We start from the raw sequence: 9634 nt of genomic DNA on the forward strand, positions 1-9634 counted from the left end.
CATCAACACAGTATGATATGGGCACAAAAACAGACACATCGATCAATGGAACGGAATGGGGAACCAAGAAATGGGCCCTCTAACATATGGCCAACTAATCTTTGACAAAGCAGGAAAGAATATCCAATGGAAAAAAGAGCATCTTCAGCAAATGGTACTGGGAAAACTGGACAGCAGGAAGAAGGATGAACCTGAACCACGTTCTTACACCATACACAAAAATAAACTCAAATTGGATGAAAGATTTAAATGTAAGACAGGAAACCATCAAAATCCTAGAGAAGAATAGAGGCAACAACCTCTTTGATTCTGGCCATGGCAACTTCTTACTTGACATGTCTCCAGAAGCAAGGGAAACAAAAATAAGAATGAACATTGGGACCTCATTGAGATAAAAAGCTTCTGCACAGCAGAGGACACAATCAGTAAAACTAAGAGACATCTGATGGAATGGGAGAAGATGTTTGCAAGTGACATATCATATAAAGGGTTAGTATACAAAACCTATAAAGAACTTACCAAACTCAACACTCAAAAGCCAAATAATCCAGTGAAGAAATGGGTAAAAGACATGCATAGACACTTTAACAAAGATGACATCCATTTTGCTGAGAATGAAAAGATACTCAACCTCACTCCTTATCACTGTAATACTAATCAGAACCACAAGGAGATATCCCCTCACACCTCTTAGAATGGGTAAAATTAACAACTCAGGAAATGACACATGTTGGCAAAGATGTGGAGAAAGGGAACTCTTCTGCAGTGCTGGTGGGATTGCAAACCGGTATAACCACTCTTGAAAATAGCATGGAGATTCGTCAGAAAACATAAAATAGAGCTACATTATGACAGAGCAATTGCACCACTAAGTATTTATCCAAGGGATACACAAATGCTGAGCCAAAAGGGCACATGCACTCTGTTTTATAGCAGCATTATCAACAATAGCTAAAGTATGCAGAGAACCCAAATGACCAGCGACTAATGAATGGAAAAAGAAGATGTGGTATATTTATACAATGGAATATCACTCAGCAGTCAAAAAGAATGAAGTCTTGCTATTTGCAACAACGTGGATGGAACTAGATTGTATTATGTTAAGCAAAAGACGTCAAAGACACATATCATATGATTTCTCTCACCTGTGGAATTTAAGAAATAAAACAGATGAACATAGTAGAAGGGAAGCAAAAATAAGATAAAAACAGAGAGGGAGTTAAACTATAAGAGGCTCTTAAAACAAACAATAAACTTAAGTTTCCTGGAGGGTTACTGAATAGAGGGATAGGCTAAACGGGTCATGAGCATTAGGGCGCTTGGGACAAACACTGGGTATTTTATGTAATTGATGGATCATTAAATTCTACTCCTGGAAATGTATTCCACTATAAGGTGACTAACTTGGGCTTAAATTAGAAAAATAAAGAAATATTAAATAAATAAATGTAATAACATTCATAAGAAAAAAGTATTTAAGTGGGACTCTGAGTGGAAAAGAAAGTTCCAAAGTGTTAAGGACAAAAAAGGATCAGAGAAAACATGAAGAAACAATGGAAAACAACTAATAAATTGGAGCTAAATATATATCTATCAATAATTACACTGAATGTAAATGGACTAAGTGCTCCCGTCAAAAGACATCAGGCAGGGAGTCAGAATGGACAGACAGATCAAAACAACAACAGAAATAACAAAAAACAAAAAACAAGATCTATCTAGACGCTTTCCACAAAGCCTTATTTTGGACCTAAAGTCACATGCAGATTTAAAGTGAAGGAATAAAGAAATATTTATCATGCCAATAATGTCAAACAAAAGCCACTAGTAATACTTATATCAGACCAAATAGACTTTAAACAAGGCTGTTTTTTTTGTACCCTGTGTGTAAATACCTAATTGTGAAATTGCATACTCCCAATGTTTGTAGCAGCATTACCAACAAGAGCCAAACTATGGAGAAAGCCCAAATATCCATCAACTGATGAAGGTATAAAGAAGTTGTGGCGGGGGCGCCTGGGTGGCTTAGTCGGTTAAGCGTCCAACTTTCGCTTAGGTCATGATCTCGCGGTTCGTGGGTTCGAGCCTCGCATCGGGCTCTGTACTGACTGCCAGCTCAGAGCCTGGAGCCTGTTTCAGTCTGTGACTCCCTCTCTCTCTGACCCTCCCCTGCTCACACTGTCTCTCTCTCTCTCTCCTAGAAATAAATAAAAAACATTTTTAAAAAAATTAAAAAAAAAAGTTGTGGCATACGTACACACACACACATACACACACACACACACACACGTACAATGGAATATTACTCAGCTGTCAAAATGAATGAATCTTGCCATTTGCAATGATGTGGATGCAGCTAGAATGTATTATGCTAAGCAAAATATGTCAACCAGAGAAAGACAAATATATGATTTCACTCATGTAGAATTTGAGAAGCAACAAAGATGAAAACATGATGGGGGGAGACAGAAGAATGGGAAACAAACAACAAGAGACTCTCAATGATAGAGAACAAATTGAGCTTGGATGGAGGGAGATGGGTGGGGATGGGCTAGATGCAGGATGGATATTAAGGAGGGCACTTGTTATGATGAGCGCTGGGTGTTTTATATAAGTGATGAACCACTGAATTCTACTCCTGAAACTGAGAATGTGCTGTATGTCAACTAAAACTTAAAATTGTAACAAGAGATGAAGACAGACACTATCTCATAATAAAGGGGACAATCAAACAATAAGATCGAACAAATGTAAACTTTTATGTACCCAATATGCAAGCACCAAATATATAAAACAATTAACAACAAACTTAAAGGAACTCATTTATAATAATATAACGAGAATAGAGTTTAAAATCCTACTCTAATCTATGGACAGATGCTGTAAAAAGAAAACAAGGGAACAATGCCTTTGAATGACACACTGGACCATAGGGACTTAACAGATATATTCAGAACACTCCATACTAAAATAGCAGAATACACATTCTTTTCTGGTGCACACGGGACTGTTGGGAGCCTCACCAGCCTCGCTGGGTGGCAGTCACAGCGAGGAAATGGCAGCGTTTGCACAGCTCCTGCCATAAGAAGAGAAACTGGAATCTCCTTCTGCTACTACTGGCTCATGTTGGAAATGAGGCTGCTGGTATTGACCAGGCCTCACAATATTCCAAAGCAGACCAATATTCTCCACACAGATACCTCATAAGGAAAAGCATATTCCTGCCTATTCAAATGAGATTTTAGATGAAAACACTGTAGATGATTCTCAAAAGGCTCTTCCTATGAGCCTTGCAGAACCAAGACTTAGATAATAAAGGGGGTTAAGAATACAAGAGTTACAACTGAGCCTGGCCCCAGACAAAGAGCCTAATTTAGAGTTAAGGAACCGATAAGGGCAGAACTTAAGTTAATGCTTATACCTTTTCTAACTGGTGATCTATGACAGTCCCTTCCTTAAGGACTTTCCACAAATACCCTCCCTCACACTGGCAGCTGGGATGAGGATAGATAAGAGTAGCTAAAACATAACCCAAAAACAAAGGCCGACACATTTAGGGCCTCCATGGTGTTTACACATTTAGCATCCGGTCAAAAAGGTTTCCACAAACAACTTATTAACCAGTTTAAAAACATTCGTCCTCTTGTGAGCCAGACAGAATGACTCCCAGCCCATCTATACACATAACCTATGACCTAATCTTAGTGTTATTAACTTAGAATAAATATGTATGTCATCCTGTTTTTCACTAAGAATGCCCTGTTATTTCCTTAGTTGTAAGATCTGCAAGAATACTGTAAAACCTGCTTCTGTACACTTTCCAAAGCATCTTATCACAAAGAGTTATCCATTGTAAAAATTCCTTTTTATGATGTCATGTCATCGTTTGAGCTATAAATAGACACCAAGACCGCCAGGACAGAGATGCCTGACTGGTGATCAGAAAGAATCTCAGAGCTCTCTCACTCTCTCTCTCACTGACACTGTCCATCCTTCAGGGACCCCTGGACCGACTGTAGCGGGTCTCCAGCATGGGACATTGTCGAGAATCGATCACACACTAGGTCAAAAGTCAGGCCTCAAGAAGTATCAGACGAAGCATCTTTCCTGACCACAAAGCTAGGAAACTTGAAGTCAACCACACACACGTGCGTGCGTGCAAAAGAAAGACCACAAATAAGTGGAGGTTGAACAATGTACTACTAAATGAATGGGTCAATCAGCAGATCGATGAGAAAATACCCTGAAACAAATGAAAATGAAAACACACTGGCACAAAACTTTGGAATGCGGCAAAAGCAGTCCTAAGACAGAAGTATATAGCAATACAATCCTACCTTAAAAAACAAGAAAGATCTCAAACAATCCAAACTTACAACTAAAGGAATGAGAAAAAGAACACTCCAAGCCTAAGGACAGCAGAAGGAAGGAAATAATGCAGTTTAAAGCAGAAATAAGTGATATATAAACTTAAAAAAACAACAACACTAGAGCAAACCAATGAAACTAGGGCTGTTTCTTTGAAAACTAATAAACTTGAAAACCTCCTAGTGAGACTTATCACAAAGAAGAGAGAAATAACTCAAATAAATAAAATCACAACTAAGAGAGAAGAAATAACAACACCACAGAAATACAGGTAGAAGATAACATTATGAAAAACTATATGCAAACATATTGGACATCCTGAGAGAAATGGATAAATTCCTAGAAACACATAAACTACCAAAACGGAAACAGGAAGGTATAGAAAATCTGAAAGCAGAAAGAAATTGAATCAGTAATACAAAAACTATCTCCCCCGAAACAAGAGTTCAGGGCCAGATGGCTTCACTGAAGAAATCTATCAAACAATTAAGGAAGAGGTAATATCCATTCTTCTCAAATGATCTCACGAAATAAAAAAGTAGGAAAAGTTCCAAATTCATTCTATGGGGCCACCATTACCCTGAAACCAAAACCAGATAGACTCCACTAAAAACGAAAACTACAGGGGTGTCTGGGTGGCTCAGTCAATTGAGTGTCCAACTGTTAATTATGGATTAGGTGATTGTATTGTGGTTTGTGGGTTCTAGCCCCACATTGGATTCTGGGCTGATAGTGCGGAGCATGGTCAGGATACTCTCCCTCCCCATCTCTGCCCTTCTCTCACTTTTATGTTCTAAGTAAATAAACATTAAAAATATGTTTAAAATTTTTTAAAATAAAACTGCAGGTCAATACCCTGGTGAGCATGTATACAGAAATTTTCATTAAAATATCTTCAAATTAAATTCAAAAATACATTAATAGAATCATTTACCATAATCAAATGGGACCTACTCCTGGGCTGCAAGGGTGGTTCCACATTCACAGATCAATCAACATGATGCACCACAGAAATAGAAGAAAGGAGAAGAGTAGGATGCTTTCAGCAGATGCAAAAAAAGCATTTAACAAAATGTCACATCCATTCATGAGAAAACCCCTCAGCAAAGTAGATGGAGACTCACCATACCTGCACATAATAAAGGTCATCTATGAAAAACCCACAACTAATCTCATCCTCAATGGGAAAAACTTGAAAGCTTTTCCTCTAAGGTCAGGAAAAAGCAGGATGAACCCTTCTCACCACTGTTATTTCACATAGTACTGGAAATCCTATCCACAGCAATCCAACAACAAAAAGAAACAAAAGGCATCCAAATCGGCGAGGAAGATGTAGAACTTTTGCTATTTGTAAGTGACGTGATGCTCTATACAGAAAACTTAATGACTCCCTTAAAAATTGTTTTTTTTTTAAATTTTTTTAATGTTTTATTTATTTCTAGGGGAGAGAGAGAGAGAGAGAGACAGAGTGAGCAGGGGAGGGTCAGAGAGAGAGGGAGTCACAGACTCTGAAACAGGCTCCAGGCTCTGAGCTGGCAGGCAGCACAGGGCCCGACGCGGGGCTCGAACCCATGAATCGCGAGATCATGACCTAAGCGAAAGTCGGACGCTTAACCAACTAAGCCACCCAGGCACCCCAAAAATTGTTGAATGGATATACGAACTCAGCAAGTGACCATATACAAAAAGCAATATACAGAAATCTGCTGCATTTCTATAGACCAATCGTGAATTAACAGAAAGAGAAATTAAAGAATCAATCCCATTGACAAGTGCACCCAATACCATAAGATACTAAGAATAAACCTAACCATAGAGGTGAAAGACTTGTACTCTAAAGGCTCTGAAACACTGATGAAGGAAATGGAGGAGGACAAAAGAAATGGAAATACATCCCATGCTCTTTGATGTGAAGAACAAATACTGTTAAAATGTGTAAACTACCCAAAAGAATCTACACATTTAATGAAATCCCTATCAAACTAACAAAACATCTGTCACAGAACTATAACAAATAATTCTAACTTTTGTATGAAACCACAAAAGACCCAAAACAGCCAAAAGAAACTTGAAAAAGAAAACCAAAGCTGAATACATCACAATTCCAGATGTTCGGTTATATTACAAAGCTGTAGTGATCAGAACAGTATAAAAAAAAAAAAAAAAAAAAAATAGACGTATAGATGAATAGAATGGAAACCCAGAAATGAACTCACATCTATATGGTCAATAATCCTCAACAAAGCAGGAAAGAATATCCAATGGAAAAAGATAGTCTTGGGGTGCATAGGTGGCTCAGTACTGAAGTGTCTAATCTTGGATTCAACTCAGGACATGACCTCAGGGTTCATGAGTTCAAACCTCAAGTTGGGCTCTGTGCTGAAAGTGCAAAGCATGTTGGGTGTCTCACTCTCTCCATTTCTCTCTGCCCCTCTTTGGCATGCTTGCTCGCTCGCTCTCTCTCTCAAAAATAAATAAATATACTTTAAAAAGTCTCCTCACCTAAGGTTTTGGGAAAACGAGACGGCAACATGCAAACAGCAACAACTAGAAAAACGCACCACTTACAAGATACACAAAACTAAATTTCAAATGGATAAAGACCTATGTGTGAAACCTGAAGCCATAAAAACCCCAGAAGAGAACACAAGTAGTAACTTCTTTGACACTGACTGTACAAACTTCTTTGTAGATATGTCTTCTGACATAAGGGAAACAAAAGCAAAAATAATGGAACTTCATAAAAATAAAAAGCTTCTGTCACAAAGGAAACAGTCAAGAAAACTAAAACGCAGACAAAAACCTGTCCATCTCAGGACCCGCATAGGAGGAGAAGATGTTACCCAGGTGTCTGAATGCCTGTATTGGGGTACCTCCTTTTTGATAGTCTATATTCCTGGTTACCTCAAGAATGAAGCCAAAGTACACATGGTGGAGAGTCCCGAATACCACTACAAGTAGGAAAATAAAATAACCAAGGTCTCAACAAGAGAGACCAAGAGATACCATCCAAAGAACATTTTCTAAATGGACAGGCCCTGGACAGTCAAAGAGCCTTCTTTGGTACAGCAGCACTCATAGGTGCAGAGTGCATAACAAGCTTTTAAAACTAACAAGAGATAGAAAGCTAACCCAAAGGACGAAACGGAAGAGGTCTCCTCCAAAGAAATACCAGGAAGAATTGACAGCTAAAGAACTGCTCAAAACAGATCTATGCAAAATAACTGAACAAGAATTTAGAACAATAGTCATAAAAATAATCGCTGGGCTTGAAAAAGGCATGCTACAAAGACTATGGAGCTTCAAAATAGTTGTGATGAATTAAAAAATGCTATAAATAAGATGCAAAATAAAATGGAGGCATCCAATGCACAGATTGAAGAAGCAGAAAGAAGAATAAGTGATTTAGAAGACACAATTATAGAAAAAGAGGAAGCTGAGAAAAAGAGATAAAGTGATCCAGGAACACAAAAGGAGAGTTCGAGAGCTCAGCGATACAATCAAATGGAATAATATCCATATCATAGGAATCCCAGAAGAGGGAGAGAGAGAGAAAGGCGCTGAAGGAGTCCTTGAAAAATTATAGCTGAGAACTTCTCCAATCTGGGGAAGGAAACAGACGTTGAAATCCAAGAGGCACAGAGAACTCCCCTCAGACGTAACTTGAATCGATCTTCTGCACGATACATCATCATGACTGACAAAATATAAGGACAAAGAGAATTCTGAAAGCAGCTAGAGAGAAAAGGGCCCTAACATACAAAGGGAGACCTATCAGAGTGGTGACACACCTATCTACTGAAACTTGGCAGGCCAGAAAGGAATGGCAGGAAATCTTCAACGTGATGAACCGAAAAAAAAATATGCAACCAAGAATCCTCTATCCAGCAAACCTGTCATTCAGAATAGAAGGAGAGATAAAAAATCTTTCCAAATATACAAAAATTGAAAGAATTCGTCACCATTAAACCAGCCCTACAAGAAATCCTGAGGGGGACTCTCTGAGGGAAATGTTTAAGGAACCCAAGATACCTGAAACACCATCACAAGCACAAAGAACACGATGTCTCTAAACCCATATTTTTCAATAATAACACTGAATATAAATGGACTAAATGCCCCAATCAAAAGACATACGGTAGCAGAATGGATAAAAAACCAAAATCCATCTATTTGCTGTCTACAAGAAACTCATTTTGGACTGGAGGAAACCTTCAGATTGAAATTAAGGGGATGGAGAAGTATCTATCTTGCTACTGGAAGTAAAAATAAAAAGCTGGAGTAGCTATACGTATATCAGACAAACTGGACTTTAAAGTAAAGACAGTAACAAGGGATGAAGAAAGGCATTACATAATAATTACAGGGTCTATCCATCAGGAAGAGCTAACAATTATAAATGTCTACGCACCAAATATGGGACACCTAAATATATAAAACAATTAATCACAAACGGAAACACTCTTATCGATAAGAACGTGCTAATAGCAGGGGACTTTAATACTCCACCTACAGCAATGGATAGATCAACTAGACAGAAAATCAATAAAGACACAATGGACTTGAATGACACATTGGACCAGATGGATCTAACAGATATATTTAGAACTCTACGTCCTGAGGCCATGGAATTCACTTTCGTCTCAACTGCACGTGGCACATTCTCCAAGACAGATCACATACTGGGACATAAAGCAGCCCTCAATAAATATAAAAGAATTGAGATCCTACCATGCACACTTTCAGATCACAATGCTATGAAACTCGAAATCAATCACAGGAAGAAGTCTGGAAAACCTCCAGAAACATGGAGGTTAAACAACATCCTACTAAAGAACGAATGGGCATCAGGAAGTTAGAGAAGAAATTAAAAAATATATGGAAACGAATGAAACTGAGAATACAACAATCCAAACTCTATGGGATGCAGCAAAGGCAGTCCTAAGAGGAAAGTACATTGCACTCCAGGCCTATTTCAAGAAACAGAAAAAGTTCAAGTGCAAAATCTAACAGCGCATCTAAAGCAACTAGAGGGAGAGCAACAAGAGCACCCCAAACCCAGTAGGAGAAGAGAAATAATAAAAACCAGGGCAGAAATAAACAATATAGAAACCAAAGAAACAGCTGAACAGATCAATGAAACCAAGAGTTGGTTTTTTGAAAAAATAAACAAAATTGACAAACCTCTAGCCAGGCTTCTCAAAAAGAAGAGAGCACCCAAATAGACAAAATCATGAATGATAATGGACTGATTACAACCGACCCC

Source organism: Hyaena hyaena, unplaced genomic scaffold, assembly GCF_003009895.1.
Source record: "Hyaena hyaena isolate Hyena2069 unplaced genomic scaffold, ASM300989v1 scaffold_376, whole genome shotgun sequence".
NCBI lineage: Eukaryota > Metazoa > Chordata > Mammalia > Carnivora > Hyaenidae > Hyaena > Hyaena hyaena.